The sequence below is a fragment of the Haematobia irritans genome, chromosome 2 (genome assembly GCF_050003625.1).
Source record: "Haematobia irritans isolate KBUSLIRL chromosome 2, ASM5000362v1, whole genome shotgun sequence".
NCBI classification, from domain to species: domain Eukaryota; kingdom Metazoa; phylum Arthropoda; class Insecta; order Diptera; family Muscidae; genus Haematobia; species Haematobia irritans.
In genome coordinates this window covers 210,321,492-210,343,157 of record NC_134398.1, presented here as the reverse complement: position 1 = coordinate 210,343,157, position 21,666 = coordinate 210,321,492, and positions in this window count along the sequence as shown.

Sequence of the window (21,666 nt, the reverse complement as noted above, 5' to 3'; positions counted from 1 at the left end):
ACCGATCCCCAGATTTGATCACCAGAGCCCCTTGGAAGAGCAAAATTCTTCCCATTCGGTTGAAATTTGGTACGTGATGTCAGTATATGGTATCCAACAACCATGCTGGAATTGGTTCCTATCAGCCCATAATTATATATAGCTCCCATATAAACCGATCCCCAGATTTGACCTACGGTGCCTTTTGGAGAAGCAAAATTCATCCGATCTGCTTGAAATTTGGTACGTGGTAATCGTATATGATATTTAACAACCATGCCAAAAGTGGTCCATATCAGTCCATAATCATATATAGCCCCATATAAACCGATGCCGAGATTTGGTTTGGAGCCTCTTGGAGGTGCAAATTTAATCCGAGTGAGTTGAAATTTGGTACATTGTGCTAGTATATGGTCGTTAACAACCATGCCTAACTAGGTCCATATCGGTCTATAGTTATATATATCCCTCAGATAAATCGATTTCCAATACACAAAAATTGGTCCATATCAAGTTCATAATTGTATATAGCCCCCATTTAAGTGACCCCCCATATTTCAATTCTAGCTCTCTACGTAGCGTGCAAAAATCCATATCGATTCGTAATTATTTGTAGACTTAACTATACATAACTTTTTTGTCTAATATATACCACGTATGGACTAACTCATAATTTAGAAAACGATGTTAAGAAGTTTTAAGATACCACAACCCAAGTATTTCGATTGTGGATGACAGTCTTTCGTAGACGTTTCTACGCAATCCATGGTGGAGGGTACATAAGATTCGGCCTGACCGAACTTACGGCCGTATATACTTGTTTTTACAAAAATTGTGCATTAGCCGACTTAAATTTTGAGTCTATAGATTTTGTAGAAGTCTATCAAATTCTGTCCAGATCGAGTGATATCTAAATGTATGTATTTGGGACAAACGTTTATGTATAGCCCCCAACATATTTGACGGATGTGATATGGTATCGAAAATTTAGATCTACAAAGTGGTGCAGGGTATAATATAGTCGGCCCCTCCCGACTTTAGACTTTTCTTACTTGTTATACCCTGCGCCACACTGTGGAACAGGGTATTATAAGCTAGTGCATATGTTTGTAACACCCAGAAGGAGACGAGATAGACACATGGTGTCTTTGGCAATAATGCTCGGGGTGGTTCCCTGAGTCGATATAACCATGTCCGTCTGTCCGTCCGTCCGTCTGTCTGTGAACACATTTTTGTGATCAAAGTCTAGGTCGCAGTTTAAGTCCAATCGACTTCAAATTTGGCATATGTTCCTGTTTTGGGTCAGAAGAGAACCCTATTGATTTTGGAAGAAATCGGTTCAGATTTAGATATAGCTCGCATATATATCTTTCGCCTGATATGCACTTAGATGGATCCAGAGTTTTATCCCGATTTGCTTGAAATTTTGCACGAGGAGTACAATTGGTAGTATAGTCGAGTGTGCAAAATTTGATTGAAATCGGTTCAGATTTAGATATAGCTCCCATATATATCTTTTGCCCGATATGGGCTTATATGGCCCCAGAAGCCAGAGTTTGGGCCCAATTTGGTTGAAATTTTGCACATGGAGTACAATTGGTAGTGTAGTCAAGTGTGCTAAATTTTATTGAAATCGGTTCAGATTTAGATATAGCTCACATATATATCTTTCGCCCGATTTGGACTTATATATACTCCCATTTACGTGAAATTTCGCATAGATATTCTAACTATACATGTCAAATTTAGTCAAAATCAGTTCAGATTATATATAGCTCCCATATATACGTACACCAGAGTTGGGGAAATATGGTAGACTGTTACACATTTTATACCCATTTTCAGTGGAAGTTTCCTCCAATTAACTGGATAGCGTTAGACGATATAAATTTTAATTCTAGAGATTTTGTAGAAGTAAAAAAATTGTCTCCTTTATAAAGCTTCCAGCAAATGTGAAGTAGTTGAGATGGTAACCCAAATTTTGGCCTACATAGGGGTGAAGGGTATAATATAGTCGGCCCCGCCCGATTTTAGACTTTACTTACTTGTTTTTTTACTAAAATTGTGTTCCGTATATACTTGTTTTTACTAAAATTGTGCATTAGCCAACTTAAATTTTGAGTCTATAGATTTTGTAGAAGTCTATCAAATTCTGTCCAGATCGAGTGATATTTAAATGTATGTATTTGGGACAAACCTTTATATATAGCCCCCAACACATTTGACGGATGTGATATGGTATCGAAAATTTAGATCTACAAAGTGGTGCAGGGTATAATATAGTCGGCCCCTCCCGACTTTAGACTTTTCTTACTTGTTTTTCTTTAGTTAACTGAAAAACTGTCGGCAGTTAAGTCCCCAAATGGGACATGAATATATGGGTAGTATAGAGATAAATTCCAATCGTTTAATTAAAAGCCTAGCAACTAAAATGAAAACGTATGATACTCTATTTTCAGTCTTTCTCATTTGTATTAATATAACCACTCGCTGGTAGAATTTCACGAACCAAAAATTAAATTTAAATTGGTTGATGTTGAAAACTTTTCTGCTACATTGAAAGGACTTGCATTAGACAAACATGCCATGTGGTTTTATTCGCTATGACATGAGCAATCTAAATCTGTCGCTCTGGTTGTCCTTCACTGCAGGGCCAGCTGATATAATTTGCCAACATTATCCACCTTCACCAATCCAATCAGGTTTGGTATGTGATGTTGGTGCTTTTCTTCCTCCGTATTTTCTACTTTGGCAAATCTATGATGCCAACGGTAACTGAAGAGCAGTTTAAGTCGTTTCTTGTGGGATTTCGTGTGAAAAACGTGCCACACTTTACAGCCAAACAATCAACAGTAACACAACAGTAGTCAACACAATCTAACTAACTCGCCTTTTGTATAATAAAGTGTTTTGATGTGACTTAAAGGGTTATCGTATGAGTGAGTGACAATTTAAATTAAACAAAAAAAATATAATTTATAGATGCAGAAAAAATATATTGTATCCGATTGGGAGTTAATTAAAATATTAATTAATGGGCATCGGTAATGCCACAGATGGTAGATTTTTTACTGTTTGGTAGATTGGTAGAATTCTCGATGTTTTGGTAGATTTTGAAAAGTATTCATCTCCAACTAAGAGGTATCTCACAAATCTTTAAAATTTGTTAAAATTTTGACAAAACTTTTCAATAGAAATAAAATTGGAAAACAATTTTATAGAAATAAAGTTTTGACAAATTTTTTTAAAGAAATAAAATTTTGGCAAATTGACTCTTGAAATGAAATTTTGACAAAGTTTTCTACAGAAATAAAATTTTGACAACATTTTCTATAGAAATAAAATTTTTACAAAATTTTCTATAGAAATAAAATTTTGAAAAAAATTTGCATAGAAATGAAGACAACATTTTCTACAGAAATTAAATTTTGACAACATTTTCTATAGAAATAACATTTTGACAAAATTTTCTTAGAAATAAAATTTCGACAAAATTTTTTATAGAAATAAAACTTTGACAAAAATTTCATATATAAATCAAATATTGGAAAATGTTCTATAGAAAAAAATCTACAAAATGTTCTATAGAAAAAATTGACAAAAAAAATCTATAAAAAAATTGTCAAAATTTTCCATAGAAAAAATATTTTGAAAAAATATCAAATAGAAATAAAATTTAAGCAAAATTTTCTATAGATACAAAATCTTGATAAAATTTTCTATAGAAATCAAATTTTGACAAAATTTTCCATAGAAATAACATTTTGACAAAATTTTTCAATAGTAAAAATATTTCGAAAAAATTTTCGATAGAAATAAAATTTTGACAAAATGTCCAATATAAATAAATTTTTCTATAGAAATAAAACCAATATTTTCTGTTGAAATAAAATTTTGGTAAAATTGGCTATTGAAATGAAATTTTGACAAAGTTTTCTACAGAAATCAAATTTTGACAAAATTTTTTATAAAAATAAAATTTTGACCAAATGTTTTATAGAAATAAAATTTGGACAAAAGTTTGTATAGAAGTAAAATTTTGACAAAAGTTTGTACAGAAATGAAATGATGACAAAATTTTCTGTACGAATGAAACTTTGACAAAAATTTCATATATAAATCAAATATTGACAAAATGTTCTATAGAAAAAAATTGACAAAATGTTCTATAGAAAAAAATTGACCAAATGTTCCATAGAAAAAAATTGACAAAATAATCTATAAAAAAACTGTCAAAATTTTCCATAGAAAAATATTTTAAAAAAAATTTCAATAGAAATAAAACTTTAGCAAAATTTTCTATAGATACGAAATCTTGACAAAACTTTCTATAGAAATCAAATTTTGACGAAATTTTCTATAGAAATAAAATTTTTACAAAATTTTCAATAGCAAAAATATTTTGACAAAATTTTCGATAGAAATAAAATTTTGAGAAAATTTTCTATATAAATAAATTTTTCTATAGAAATGAAACCATTATTTTCTGTTAAAATAAAATTTTGGTATAATTGGCTATTGAAATGAAATTTTGACAAAGTTTTCTACAGAAATAAAATTTTGACAAACTTTTTTATGAAAATAAAATTTTGACCAAATTTTTTATAGAAATAAAATTTGGTCAAAAGTTTGTATAGAATGAAAATTTTGACAAAAGTTTGTACAGAAATGAAATGATGACAAAATTTTCTGTAGGAATGAAATTTTGACAAAAGTTTCATATATAAATCAAATATTGACAAAATGTTCTATAGAAAAAAATTGACAAAATGTTCTATAGAAAAAAATTGACAAAATTATCTATAAAAAACATTTTCAAAATTTTCTATAGAAAAATAGTTTGAAAAAATTTTCAATAGAAATAAAACTTTACCAAAATTTTCTATAGATACGAAATCTTGACAAAACTTTCTATAGAAATCAAATTTTGCAAAATTTTCTATAGAAATAAAATTTTGACAAAATTTTCAATAGGAAAAATATTTCGACAAATTTTTCGATAGAAATAAAATTTTGACAAAATTTTCTATACAAATAAATTTTTCTGTAGAAATGAAACCAATATTTTCTGTAGGAATAAAATGTTGGTAAAATTGGCTATTGAAATGAAATTTTGACAAAGTTTTCTATAGAAATAAAATTTTGACAAAATTTTTTATAAAAAATAAAATTTTGACCAAATTTTTTATAGAAATAAAATTTGGACAAAAGTTTGTATAGAATTAAAATTTTGACAAAAGTTTGTACAGAAATGAAATGATGACAAAATTTTCTGTAGGAATAAAATTTTGACAAAATTTTCTATAGAAATAAAATTTTGACAATATTTTCGATAGAAAAAAAATGTTGACAAAATTTTCAAGAGAAACAAATTTTGGCAAAATTTTTAATAGAAATAAAATTTTGAAAAAAATTTCAATCGAAATAAAATTTGACAAAATTTTCTATAGAAATAAAATTTTGAACAAAATTTTCTATGGAAATAAAATTTTGACAATATTTTCTATAGAAAAAAATTTTGACAAAATTTTCAAGAGAAACAAATTTTGGCAAAATTTTTAATAGAAATAAAATTTTGAAAAAAATTTCAATCGAAATAAAATTTGACAAAATTTTCTATAGAAATAAAATTTTGAACAAAATTTTCTATGGAAATAAAATTTTGACAAAATTTCAATAGAAATAAAATTTTTACAAAAATGTCTAGAAAAAAACAAAATACAAGAAGTCAACAAATTTGAAGACGATTTCATTTATTTCGTATTACTAGGAATAAACAAAATAAATTATATTTCAAAAAATATTTGAAATGTGAACAGATCTATTTTTTCGGCTGACATTACATAGAGGTATTTTTTTAACATGATTTCCGCCTTATGACATTGGTGGGTTGCTTCGAAAGAGCTTCGAAAAAATTATTTATTGCCTACGATTCCGTTAAGATTAACGACAAGGGGCCTACTTTTTATAGTCGAGTCCATACGGCTTTCCACATTGCAGTGCGCTTTGCAGAGAAGCTTTGAAACTCTCAGGACACTAAGCATCGAAAAGTCAAGTCAAATATTTGCGATATGATCGTAATATGATACCAAGCCATATCATTCAAACTACTTCTCGAGATGTTCTTTGTTAGTATGAATGAAAAAGTAAAGAATACAGGTTAAAATCTCAGCAGTGACAAATTTGCTTAACTAAATTTTTTTTCACAAGAATGTTTTATATGTTGTATATCACTTTTTTTCGGCATATATATTTATAGATATATTTTTTTTTTCATTTAAACTCAATAAAAAAATTAAAATTCTCTTAATATACAAAATCTTCTCAACGGAAGTTCCAGGGAAAAGAAAAAGACAACAGGCACAAGTTCAAATTCCAGCGGGAGGGAACTACACCATAGGATGGGGGGTATATTAACTTTGTCATTCGAAATATTGCTCTAAGACCCCATAAAGTATTATTTTCTGGGTCGTGGTGAAATTCTGAGTCGATCTAAGCATGTCCGTCCGTCTGTTAAAATGACGCTAAATTCCGAACGAAACAAGCTATCGATTTGAAAATTTGCACAAGTAGTTGTTATTGATGTAGGTCGGATGATATTGCAAATGGGCCATATCGGTCCCTTTTTACGTATAGCCCCCATATAAACGGGCCCTCAAATTTGGCTTGCGGAGCCTCTAAGGGAAGCATATTTCATCCGATCTGGCTAAAATTTGATACATGGTGTTGGTATATAGTCTCTAACAACCATGCAAAAATTGGTCCACATCGGTCCATAATTATATATAGGTCCCATATAAACCAATCCCCAGATTTGGCTTGCGGAGCCTCAAAGAGAATCTAATTTTATCCAATCCGGCTGAAATTTGGTACATTGTTTTGGTATATGTTCTCTAACAACCATGCAAACATTGGTCCACATCGGTCCATAATTATATATAGGTCCCATATAAACCGATCCCCAGATTTGGCTTGCGGAGCCTCAAAGAGAATCAAATTTTATCCAATCCGGCTGAACTTTGGTACATTGTTTTGGTATATGCTCTCTAACAACCATGCAAACATTGATCCACAGCGGTTCATAAATATATATAGTCTCTAACAACCATGCAAAAATTGGTATACATCGGTCTATAATTATATACAGCCCCCATATAAACCGATCCCTAGATTTGGCTTGCGGAGCCTCAAAGAGAAGCAAATTTCATCCGATCCGGCTGAAATTTGGTACATGGTTTTGGTATATGGTCTCTAACAACCATGCAAAAATAGGTCCATATCGGTCCATAATTATATATAGCCCCCATATAAACCGTTTTCCAGATTTGACCTCCGGAGCCTCTGAGAGAAGCAAAATTCATCCGATCCGGTTCAAATTTGGAACGTGGTGTTAGTATATGGCCGGTAACAACCATACCAAACTTGGTCCATATCGGTCTATAGTTATATATAGCCAATCCCCAATCACACAAAAATTGGCCCATATCGGTTCAAATCATGGTTGCCACTCGAGCCAAAAATAATCTACCAAAATTTTATTTCTATAGGAAATTTTGTTAAAATTTTCTTTCTATACAAAATGTTGTTAAAATTTTATTTCTATAGAAAATGTTGTTAAAATTTCATTTCTATAGAAAATTTTGTTAAAATTTTATTTCTATAGAAAATTTTGTTAAAATTTTATTTCTATAGAAAATTTTGTTAATTTAATATATACCACGTATGGACTTACTTACAATTTAGAAGACGATGTTAGGAGCTTTTAAGATACCTTGTCATCGGCAAGCGTTATCGCAACCCAAGTAATTCGATTGTGGATGGCAGTGTTTAGAAGAAGTTTCTACGCAATCCATGGTGGAGGGTACATAAGCTTCGGCCGTATATTCTTGCCCAACAATTAAGTTTGACTTTAAACCACCAAATAGTGTTTTTTTTTTAAGTCTGGTCCAAAATAACTTCATGACAAGTGAAATCAATTCATGGGAGATCCCTGAGTGCTCTTAATAATAATTTTTTGTGGAAAAACTTCCAATTTTTGTTTACTGGGAAGCCCATGAAAACTTGTGATGCATATTCCGTTGCCCTTTGGGTAACACTGTTAATGGTGGAAATTTAGTGTTTACTGCTAAATTTTGTATGTACGCCCTGAGCCCCCAATTTTACTTCTTGACAGAATAGAATTTCAATATCAACCGATCACCAGATTTAGTTTTGGAGCCTCTTGAGGAGCAAATTTCATCCGATTAAGTATAAATTTGATACATTGTGCTAGTATATGGCCTTTAACAACCATTCCTAATTAGGTCCATATCGGTCTATTCTAATATATTGCCCTCAGATAAACCGAAGACGATGTTAAGTAGTTTTATGATACCTTGCCATCGGAAAGTATTTCCACAACCCAAGTAACTCGATTGTGGATGACAATCTTTTGTAGAAGTTTCTACGCAATCTTTGGTGATGTACCCTCCACCAAAGATTCGGCCTGGACGAACTTACGGCCGTATATACTTGTTTTCATTTCAATTTGGTTTTTCCAATAACCCTCTTCTTGTCTTTTTTTTTATTCACTACCAATTCGACTATCTTAGCAAATTTACCTCCGTGCTACTGTATGTATTTACGTGCGTGCTTTAGTCTATTTGTACTTGATGGCAGTGTATGTCCTTAGTGGCACTGATAGCTTCTGGCTGCAGCTCGAAAATGTGCAGTATTTTGCTCAAGTGTAAATAAAGTATCGTTTTACTGTCATCTCATTTCATACCGAAAACAAAGCAAAAACAAACCAAAACGAACCAACGAACGAACGAACAGACACCAAAAGGAGCACTGAAGTTGGATAGAAATATTTTCACTACCACTCGGTGTTGCATCCATCAGTCCGCAGCAGTATACGAGGGATGAAGAGGAGGGCCTGATGGTGGGTTAAATACATACATGATGTGCTTTAGGTTGTGATATTGCCACTTCAGCAATGCCATTGGGATGTTGTGAATGACAAAACACCTGCTCTGTTGGGCAATGTTTCATCAGAGCAAAAAATGCTGGAGTAATACAATAAGGCTGATGTGGCTAGGAAACCAAATTAACTACATTTCAACTGCAGATTTCTTTGTTGTTGTTGTTTTTTTTTTTTTGGGTAAACATTAATGTGGTAATGTGTGTATGTATGTATAGATCTATGTAGGTGTGTAGTTTTCCGAAATTTGTTTTATTTAACATTTTTCAAAACAAAAGGCAAACAATTACATTTGCTACAAATTAACATGAACTCAACATGAAATCAACTATTTAAGAATAGAAATGAAATGTCTGAGAAATCCGTAGAGATGTATTCCATTCCAAATAAGCAAGAGACGAATGCCCTATTAACCCTGGACAGTCATCCTTCGTCAAAATGACGACGCGTAATTTCATTTTCGATCTAAAATGCATTTTAGTCAATTGGGAAATGATAAATTTAAGTTAGGCTACTTCAACAATTTTACAAATTTTTGCTTGATACTAAATAAAAACAAATTGAATAAGGAAATAAACACAAGTTTGGTTCTCATCTTTGCTCACGATTCATGTTATAACGTCTTGAAATAAGCCGTAGTCAAAATGACGAAGGATGACGTTAGTGTACAAAAAATAAGGATGACTTTCCAGGGTTAACAAGGTGGCTGAGAAGTACCCGGTCTGACACATAGATGGCGTCGCTAGTATTAAATGCATATTATTTTTATATAGTACCAAACTTCAAATGATTCGTGTCAAAATTTGACGTCTGTAAGTCAATTAGTTTGTGAGATAGAGCGTCTTTTGTGAAGCAATTTTTGGTATTGTGAAAAAAAATGGCAAAAAATGAATTTCGTGTTTTGATAAAATACTGTTTTCTGAAGGGAAAAAATACGGTGGAAGCAAAAACTTGATAATGAGTTTCCGGACTCTGCCCCAGAAAAATCAACAATAATTGATTGGTATGCAAAATTCAAGCGTGGTGAAATGAGCACAGAGGACGGTGAATGCAGTGGACACCCGAAAGAGGTGGTTACCGACGAAAACATCAAAAAAATCCAAAAAATGATTTTGAATGACCGTAAAATGAAGTTGATCGAGATAGCAAAGGCCGTAAAGATATCAAAGGAACGTGTTGGTCATATCATTCATCAATATTTGGATATGCGGAAGCTCTGTGCAAAATGGGTGCCGCGCTCACATTTGACCAAAAACAACAACGTGTTGATGATTCTGAGTGGTGTTTGCAGCTGTTAACTCGTAATACACCCGAGTTTTTCCGCCGATATGTGACAATGGATGAAACATGGCTCCATCACTACACTCCTGAGTCCAATCGACAGTCGCCTGAGTGGACAGCGACCGGTGAACCGTCTCCGAAGCGTGGAAAGACTCAAAAGTCCGCTGGCAAAGTAATGGCCTCTGTTTTTTTGGGATGCGCATGGGATATTTTTTATCGATTATCTTGAGAAGGGAAAAACCATCAACAGTGACTATTATATGGCGTTATTGGAGCGTTTGAATCAAGGATTGCGTAGAAACTTCTACGAAAGACTGTTATACACAATCGAATTAGTTGGGTTGTGGTATCTTAAATCGTTTTCTAAATTGTGAGTTAGTCCACAAGTGGTATATATTAGACAAAAAGTATGTAAGTCTACAAATAATTACGAATCGATATGGACTTTTGCACGGTACGTAGGGAGCCAGAATTGAAATATGGGGGTCGCTTATATGGGGGCAATATACAATTATGAAGTTGATATGGACCATTTTTTGTGTGATTGGGGATCGATTTATCTGAGGGCCATATATAACTATAGACCGATATGGACCTAGTTAGGCATGGTTGTTCACGGCCATATACTAGCACAATATACCAAATTTCAACTGACTCGGAGGAAATTTACTCCTCCAAGAGGCTCCAAAACCAAATCTCGGGATCGGTTTATATGGGGGCTATATATGATTATGGACTGATATGGACCACTTTTGGCATGGTTGTTAAATATCATATACTACCACCACGTACCAAATTTCAACCAGATCGGATGAATTTTGCTTCTCCACAAGGCACCGGAGGTCAAATCTGGGGTCTGGTTTATATGGGGGCTATATATAATTATGGACTGATATGAACCAATTCATGCATGGTTGTTGGATGCCATATACTAACACCACGTACTAAATATCAACTGAATCAGATGAATTTTGGTCTTCCAAGAGGCTCCGGAGGTCAAATCTTGCGATCGGTTTATATGGAGCTATATATAATTATGCACCGATGTGGACCAATTTTTGCACGCAACATATACTAACACAATGTACCAAATTTCAGCCGGATCGGATGAAATTTGCTTCTCTTTTAGGCTTCGAAAGCCAAATCGGGGGATCGGTTTATATGGGGGCTATATATAATTATGGACCGATGTGGACCAATTTTTGCATGGTTGTTAGAGACCACATACTAACACCATGAACCAAATTTCAGCCGGATCGGATGAAATTTTCTTCTCTTAGAGGCTTCGAAAGCCAAATCGGGGGATCGGTTTATATGGGGGCTATATATAAGTATGGACCGATGTGGACAAATTTTTGCACGGTTGTTAGAGACCACATACTAACACCATCTACCAAATTTCAGCCGGATCGGTTGAAATTTTCTTCTCTTAGAGGCTCCGTAAGCCAAATCTGGGGATCGGTTTATATGGGGGCTCTATATGTAATTATGAACCGATGTGCTTCTCTTAGAGGCTCCGCAAGCCAAATTTGGGGATCCGTTTATATGGGGCTGTACGTAAAAGTGGACCGATATGGCCCATTTGCAATACCATCCGACCTACATCAATAACAACTACCAAGTGCCAAGTTTCAAGTCGATAGCTTGTTTCGTTCGGAAGTTAGCGTGATTTCAACAGACGGACGGACATTCTCAGATCGACTCAGAATTTCACCACGACCCAGAATATATATAATTTATGGGGTCTTAGAGCAATATTTCGATGTGTTACAAACGGAATGACAAAGTAAATATACGGTAAATATATCGACAGCCAGGCAGCAATAAAGGCCTTAGTAAATCCGAACATAACGTCGAACGTAGTCAGCCGCTGTCGTAGAGAGCTTGGAGCTCTCACTGAACAGAATAATATCATTCTGGGCTAAGTACCTGCACGTTATGGAATAATGGAAAATGAGGAGGCGAATGTGCTGGCTAACGAAGGCGCACGCGGGACGAACAACATCGTTACAGCTGTCTTCCCCCCGCTATCTTCATAAACTTACAGGATCAAAGTCAGATACGATGATTTATAGAAGGAACGTAGGGCTTGCTCTGCGACCTGCGAACAAACCAAACTGATATGGGACGACAAGAGCCGTAAGAACTCTGATTTTCGGATGGCTACTCGGAGAGATGATCTGAGATTATTGAATTATGACGCCTTAACAGGACACAACACACTTGGAAAACACATGGAAAGGATTGGCTTAATGACTGACGATATTTATAGATGGTGTTTGGTCCCAGGACTACTACCATTTTCTGTGCCAGTGTCCAGCATTATCCTTTAGAAGAAACAAAATGTTGGGCTCCTTTTTCTTTCAGAATATAACGGATGTACGGAACTGCAGCTATCCTTTATGTTTCAGTTCCGTACATCCGTTATATACTTTCCTTCACCAAGGCCTCGGGATGGAAGACCTAGAAAACTCTTTCTTTGGAACTCGCCTGCAAACTCAAAGGATTGATTAGGACGAAGAAGAACAAAAATGAGGAAACACAATGGATCAATATTTTCTAAGTGGGATCATGTCCCTCTTCGCTACGGGCTGGTCTCATCCTCCATAAGCTAACCTAACCTACTAAAGGGTGGCTGATATGTATTATAACAAAAATCAGGTTTTTTAAACATTTCTATACCATTCGTTGACAGCGTTACAGTTTTATTCCAGTGACACCTGATGGCGTGATTGCTCTATATTTGGCGGAAAACCCATAAGTGGCTATCGTTAGAGCTCTCCCCAGCATTTAAATATGAATAAATCATTTGTTGTTCGTACCATCACACAAAACAAAATTTATGATTCAATCACAAAACTAACCCATGAAATTAATTTTTTAATTGAAATGTCTTCTTTCACGAAATTTTCCAATTTAATTGGACACTAAAAAACATTTTATTAAAAATTAACTGATTTGATTGAAAATTTCATTAAATTTTTTAATTGATTCAATCAAAAATTTATTTGATGTTGATTTCAATTATCAATTAATTTTTTAATTGATTCAATTAAAAATTTAATTGATGTCGATTGGAAAACTCAATCAGATTTTTGATTGATTTAATTAATTATTTTGTAAAACTTCAATGCAATTTTTGAGTTTTGGAAAGTTTCACTCATTTTCTTAATTAAATTTGCGTTCTTAGTTTGATAAAACACATGATTGTATCAATTAATTTTTTTTAATAAAGACTTAACTTATCTCCATAGAAAATTTCGTCAAAATTTTATTTCTATAAACAATTTTATCAAAATTTTATTTTTAACTACAATTTTGTCAAAATGTTTTTTTTTATAGAAAATTTTGTCAAAATTTTCTTTCTATAGAAGATTTCTCTATAAAAAATTTTGTCAAAATTTTATTTCTATAGAAAATTTTGTCAAAATTTCATATCTATGAAAAATTTTATTTCTATGAACATTTTTTTCAAAATTTTATTTATTAGAAAATTTTATTTGTATAGATTTTCTATAGAAATTTTATTTCTATAGAAATTTTTATCAAAATTTTATTTCTATAGAAAATTTTGTCAAAATTTTGGTTGCATAGAAAATTTTGTCACAATTTTATTTGTATAGAAAATTTTGCCAAATCGTACTTCTACAGAAAATTTGTAAAAATTTTATTTCTGTAGAAAACATTTTGTTAGAAATTTATTTCTATAGAAAATTTGTTAAAATTATATTTATCTAGAAAATTTTGTTAAAAATTTATTTCTACAGAAAATTTTGTCAACATTTTATTTCTATAGAAAATTTTGTCAAAATTTTATTTCTATAGAAAATGTTGTCAAAATTTTATTTCTGTAGAAAATTTCGGCAAAATTTTATTTCTATAGAAATTTTGTCAAAAGTTTATTTCAGTAGAAATTTTGTCAAAAGTTTTATTTCTATAGAAAAAAATTGTCAAAATTTTATCTCAACAGAATTTTTTTTTCAAAATTGTATATGTATGAAAAATTTTATTTCTATAAAAAAATTTTGTCAAAATAGTATTTTTAAAGAATATTTTGTCAACATTTTATTTGTATAGACATTTTTTGTCAAAATTTTATTTCTGTAGAAAATTTTGTCAAAATTTTATTTCTGTAGAAAATTTTGTCAAAATTTTATTTCTGTAGAAAAGTTTGTAAAAATTTTATTATATAGAAAATGTTGTCAAAACTTTATTAGTATAGAAAATTTTGTCAAAATTATATATCCATGAAAAAGTTTATTTCTATAGAAAATTTTGTCAAAATTATATTTGTATAGAAAATTTTGTCAAAATTTTATTTTCTATAGAAAATTTTGTCAAAATTTTATTTCTATACAAATTTCCTCAAATTTTTAACAGTTAAAAATCTACTTTTTTGTTAGAATTCTACCAATTGTGGAAACCGTGGATGCAATACATATTGAAAAATGAACTCGAAGCCATTGAAGTTCCCAAAAAAAATAAGTATATACGGCCGTAAGTTCGGCCAGGCCGAATGTTATGTACCCTCCATCATGGATTGCGTAGAAACTTCTACGAAAGACTGTCATCCACAAATTTCAACTCACTCGGATGAAATTGGCTCCTCCAAGAGGCTCCAAAACCAAATCTCGGGATCGGTTAATATGGGGGCTATAAATGATTATGGACTGATATGGACCACTTTTGGCATGGTTGTTGGATGCCATATACTAATATCACGTACCAAATTTCAACCGAATTGGAAGAATTTTGCTCTTCCAAGATGCTCCGGAGGTCAAATCTGGGGATCGGTTTATATGGGGCCTATATATAATTATGAACCGATATCGACCAATTTTTGCATGGGTGTTTGAGGTCATATATTAACATCACTTACCAAATTTCAGCCGGATAGGATGAAATTTGTTTCTCTTAGAGGCTCTGCAAGCCAAATCGGGGGATCGGTTTATATGGGGGCTATATATAATTATGGACCGATGTGGACCAATTTTTGCATGGTTGTTAGAGACCATATACTAACATCATGTACCAAATTTCAGCCGGATAGGATCGTATACTAACACCATGTACCAAATTTCAGTCGGATCGGATGAAATTTGCTTCTCTTAGAGGCTCCGCAAGCCAAATCGGGGGATCGGTTTATATGGGGCTATATATAATTATGGACCGATGTGGACCAATTTTTGCATGGTTGTTAGAGACCATATACTAACACCATGTACCAAATTTCAGCCGGATCGGATGAAATTTGCTTCTCTTATCCTATGATGGAGGGTATAAAAAAGTTCCCAAAAAAAAGAGCTCACCTATGCTCAACAAAGTGGAAAGTTAGACTGGAAATAGCAAACGAGTTGCTTCGCTTTCAGGAAAGTGACCAGTTACCGAATTTTTTTCTCTCTGATGAGAAACCATTCGAAAGTAAGCTGTCTATGAAACAAACAAAATGATCAGGTGTAGTGGTAATAGGGTCAGCAATGAGCCAATTTACCGCAGAGCCACTTTCGTGCAGCTTGTGATGGCTTTGTCGGTCGTTTGAAACCCATAATGTGTTTCCAAATTTGAACAAATCTACACTGATTCTAAAATTTGATGTTCTATCCGACGGTGCTATGAATATGAGCCCAATGATAATTGGACCCAAAACCGAAATGAAAAAGGGCCACAACTGTGTGACGACACTTCATAATGAATATGAGGCCGATGAAAATGAACCCCAACAATATGAAACTCGACCTCAAAAATAGAATTAAATCTCATTTTCATGTTTGATTTAAAAGCCCATGTGAAAATGAATCCAAAATGATGGAAAACAAGTATATACAGCACTAAGTTCGGCCTGGCCGAATCTTAAATTCCCACCACCATGAACCAAATATTAGGGTTTCCTTTGAAATTTCAGGATTTAAAAGATTTCACCTATGAGGACTATATCAGATTCTGGATATAAGAACCATTTTTGTTTCAGTTTTAGAGGAATCTTTAACATCTCTTGTAAGTGTGCAAGAAAATTATAAAATAACGTCTTGATTTGAAATCTTAAATCTGTAGAAGTAAAATCTGGAAATTTTACATTGAGTTTCAAGCAATTTTCATGATCAGTGCGCCTTCTACACCCTAAAGAAGTGAAGTCGGTCTATATAGAGGCATTACCAAATGGACCGATAAAAATTTAATCCGATACACGTTTTTGTGAGCCTAAAATACCAGAATATTTACAATTTCAGGCATATCATATAAAAACTACGGTTTCTAGAAACCCAAGGAGTTAAATCGGGAGATCGTTCTTATGGGGGCTATACTAAAATATGGACCGATACTCACCATTTTCGGCACACCTCTTTGTGACCCGAAAATACCTCTAGATTTCCAATTTCAGACAAATTGGATAAAAACTACGGTTTCTATAAGCCCAAGACCCCAAATCGGGAGATCGGTCTATATGGGGGCTATACCAAAATATGGACCGATACTCACAATTTTTGGCACACGTATTTGTGGTCCTACAATACCTCTATATTTCCAATTTCAGGTAAATTTAATAAAAACTGCGATTTCTATAAGCCCAAGAAGTAAAATCGGGAGATCGGTCTATATGGGGGCTATACCAAAATATGGACCGATACTCACAATTTTTGGCACACATATTTGTGGCCCTACAATACCTCTAGATTTCCAATTTCAGATAAATTGAATAAAAACTGCGGTTTCTATAAGCCCAAGAAGTAAAATCGGGAGATCGGTCTATATGGGGGCTATACCAAAATATGGACCGATACTCACAATTTTTGGCACACGTATTTGTGGTCCTACAATACCTCTAGATTTCCAATTTCAGGTAAATTGAATAAAAACTGCGGTTTCTATAAGCCCAAGAAGTAAAATCGGGAGATCGGTCTATATGGGGGCTATACCAAAACGTGGACCGATACTCACCATTTTTGGCACACCTATTTATGGTCATAAAATACCTCCAGATTTCAAATTTCAAGCAAATTGGATAAAAACTACGATTTCTATAAGCCCAAGACCCCAAATCGGGAGGTCGGTTTATACGGGGACTATATCAAAACCTGGACCGATATAGCCCATCTTCGAACTTGACCTGCCTGCAGACAAAAGACGAGCTTGTGCAAAATTTCAGCACGATTGCTTCATTATTGAAGACTGTAGCGTGATTACAACAGACAGACAGACAGACAGACAGACGGACATCGTTATATCGTCTTAGAATTTCTCCCTGATCAAGAATATATATACTTTATATAGTCGGAAATCGATATTTCGATGTGTTACAAACGGAATGACAAACTTATTATACACCCGTCACCATTCTATGGTGGTGGGTATAAAAATATGAAATTTTAAGAAAAATGTGTACTAAGTTTTACTCAGCACAAGTATCTGGAATCGCGTTAGCCCACTTTGGATGCACTGCAGATCAGGGTGTGTCACAGACTGTGTAATATATATACCGATCCAAATAATTTTTCAACCATGAAGAATAACATATTCCTCTTTCTTTGTGACTGGATGATTAATTCCAAATATTTCAATTATTCTGAAACAAAACTTGAGAATAATTTATATCAAAAATTATTTACAAATTGAGGAAAAACACTTCAGACCTATATGGAATATTGAAAATTTAAGATTTTCCCAATAAATGTAATATTTACAACCTTTGTGAATTGGAAGTTCCGTTGAAAAATGCTTCATCCTATAATTCCAATTGTCAATAGGGAATGACAAGGTTTGCAGATTATTACCCAGTAATCGGCTCCTTACCTCACATCTACAGTTACGTACATCCACACACACGCACAAAGCTATCCTGTTGAATCGTAACTTCCCCGTTGCTAGGAATGAAAGCGAATAAAATTAGCTGATATTTGTAAATGCTGCAAAGACCCACACATAAACCACCAGGATCATCACACTCATTACTACTTCAAAGGTACATGGCTACATAGAAAGGTAACCATGGACAACGGTAAGTGCTTGGCTCCCGAAGAGCAACTTAGAGTGGATGTAATATTCTTTCAGCACCGATGATGATGATTGTAATACATAGAGAAAAATTTGCCGATGGAATTGGAAAAAGCATCCCTTTGTACATATTTTTATATGTATAAATAAATCGATTTGTCTTTCTTAAAATATAGAGGGGATTGACGATATGGATTCAAAATTCGAAAATCGACTATTTGAACTGAAACATCGAATTCGACTTTTTAATAGTTTGGAAGTGTAAAGTGAATGAGGTATTATATGATAGTGAAATCGAATTAAGTTTCTTTCATTTCCAAACAGTTTTTAATGTTACAAAAAGCCCACAATATTAATAGTGTTCCTTCGAAAATTATACTGAAAGAAAACATTGTAAACTTTTTTTTGTATTACAAAATATTTTGTATTTTAGTATGATTTATAGCTCATGTAACAGATCAACATTGTATATACAGTAATCCCTCGATTTACGTCGTCTCGGCTTACGTTGTTTCGATTTACGTCGTCGATTTTTTTGTTCCATCAAACTTCGGTTTACGTCGCAATTCGATTTACGTCGTCGATTTTTTTTTGCCCACTTTATCAGAAAGGCCTTCCATACGTAAAATAAGTATCAACGATGATGACATCGATACATTTTTTTCTGAAATTCTTACCGAAATTACTGAATTACCTTTATTTTTGAAGTTTTTTATTATTTTTGAAGTTTTTTATTATGTACACGCACATACATGCATAAATGGACTTAGGAGTAAGTATGAGCAATTGTTAATTCGGTTTACGTCGTTTCGACTAACGTCGTCAAATTCCGGAACCAATCACGACGTAAATCGAGGAATTACTGTATTGTCAGTTGTCCAGACAGCGCCTTATAACCGTAGCTTTAGGCAATTTCTAATTTATTCAACTGTCTAAATGTATGCCACATCAAAGTTTGTTTCCCTTTGATCAGGATCCCGGCAAATTCGAACAAATTCCCGCTTTCGCGGGAATGAAAAAAGTCCGGGAAAAAGAAAACCCTAATGGTCGGACTCCGCTTGTATTTAGAGATCGAAGAGTTAACAAATAAATGCCTAAACTTGTAGAGAAAATATCCTAAAGTTCTGAAGAGACGAACATCACACCATCGGTAGCAGACACTCGGCATTCGTCAACCAAAAATACTTTAAAAAAGGGGGGGCCCCCGCTTCATTTCTAAGGAACAATGACCTCCAAAATCTTGGGATCTCAATCACGGTTGTCGCTCGTGCCAAAAGTAATCTACCAAAATTTGAAGAACAGTTTACCAAAAATGTACTAAATTTAAAATAAAAATTATTTTGAAATATTTTTGGTTGGTATAAAAAAGAAGTTTTTTCTACGAAATATGATTTATTTGATTTATTTTAGAAATTAATTCAGTATTTAATATGATCCCTCATAAAAACGAAAAATTTTGTGGGTGAATATATAGAATTAAAATTTTTGAAGATATTTATAGAAAATTAAAAAAAAAAAAACTTTGTTTCCTTAAAAAATTTTGTCACATTATTATTTCTATAGAAAAGTTTCTCAAAATTTTATTTCTATAGAAAATTTTCTCAAAATTTTATTTTTATAGAAAATGTCACAATTTTATTTCTGTACAATTTTTTTTTTAAATTTTATTTCTATATAAAATTTTGTCAAAATTTTATTTCTATAGAAAATTTTGTCAAAATTTTATTTCTATAGAAAATTTTGTCAAAATCTTACTTCTATTGAAAATACTGACAAAATTGTATTTCTGCGGAAAACATTATATCAGAATTTTATTTCTATAGAAAATTTTATCAAAATCTTAGTTCTATAGAAAATTTTATTTCTATAGAAAATTTTGTCAAAATTTTATTTGTATAGAAAATTTTGCCAAAATCTTAGTTCTATACAAAAGTTTGTCAAAATTTTATTTCTATAGAAAACTATGAAAATTGAAATTTTTTAAAATTTTATTTCTATGAAAATTTTGTTTAAATTTTATTTCTATGAAAATTTTGTTTAAATTAACAGGTTGGCTGATAAGTCCCCGGTCTGACACATAGATGGGGTCGCTAGTATTAAATGCATATTATTTTTATATAGTACCAACCTTCAAATGATTCGTGTCAAAATTTGACGTCTGTAAGTCAATTAGTTTGTGAGATGGATCGTCTTTTGTGAAGCAACTTTTGTTATTGTAAACAAAAATGGAAAAAAGGAATTTCTTGTTTTGATAAAATACTGTTTTTTGAAGGGAAAACGTGGAAGCAAAAACTTGGCTTGATAATAAGTTTCCGGACTCTGCTCCAGGGAAATCAACAATAATTGATTGGTATGCAAAATTTAAGCGTGTTGAAATGACCACGGAGGACGGTGAACGCAGTGGACGCCCGAAAGAGGTGGTTACCGACGAAAACATCAAACAAATCCACAAAATGATTTTGAATGACCGTAAAATGAAGTTGATCGAGATAGCAGAGGCCTTAAAGATATCAAAGGAACGTGTTGGTCATATCATTCATCAATATTTGGATATGCGGAAGCTCTGTGCAAAATGGGTGCCGCACGAGCTCTCACTTGACCAAAAACAACAACGTTTTGATGATTCTGAGCGGTGTTTGCAGCTGTTAACTCGCAATACACCCGAGGTTTCCCGTCGCTATGTGACAATGGATGAAAAATGGCTCCATCACTACACTCTTGAGTCCAATCGACAGTCGGCTGAGTGGACAGCGACCGGTAAACCGTCTCCGAAGGGTGGAAAGACTCAAAAGTCCGCTGGCAAAGTAATGGCCTCTGTTTTTTGGGATGCGCATGGAATAATTTTTATCGATTATCTTGAGAAGGGAAAATCCATCAACAGTGACTATTATATGGCGTCATTGGAGAGTTTGAAGGTCGAAATCGCGGCAAAACGGCCTCATATGAAGAAGAAAAAAGTGTTGTTCCACCAAGACAACGCACCGTGCCACAAGTCATTGAGGACAATGGCAAAAATTCATGAATTGGGCTTCGAATTGCTTCCCCACCCACCGTATTCTCCAGATATGGCCCCAGCAACTTTTTCTTGTTCTCAGACCTCAAAAGGATGCTCGCAGGGAAAAAATTTGGCTGCAATGAAGAGGTGATCGCCGAAACTGAGGCCTATTTTGAGGCAAAACCGAAGGAGTACTACCAAAACGGTATCGAAAAATTGGAAGGTCGTTATAATCATTGCATCGCTCTTGAAGGGAACTATGTTGAATAATAAAAACGAATTTTGAAAAAAAAAATTGTTTTTCTTTATTAGACCGGGGACTTATCAGCCAACCTGTTATATTTTTAATGAAATTTTTGCAACATTCTATATCTACAGAAAGTTTTGTCAAATTTTATTTTTATAGAAAATTTTGTCAAAATTTTATTTCCATATAAAATTTTGTCAAAATTTAGCTTCTTTA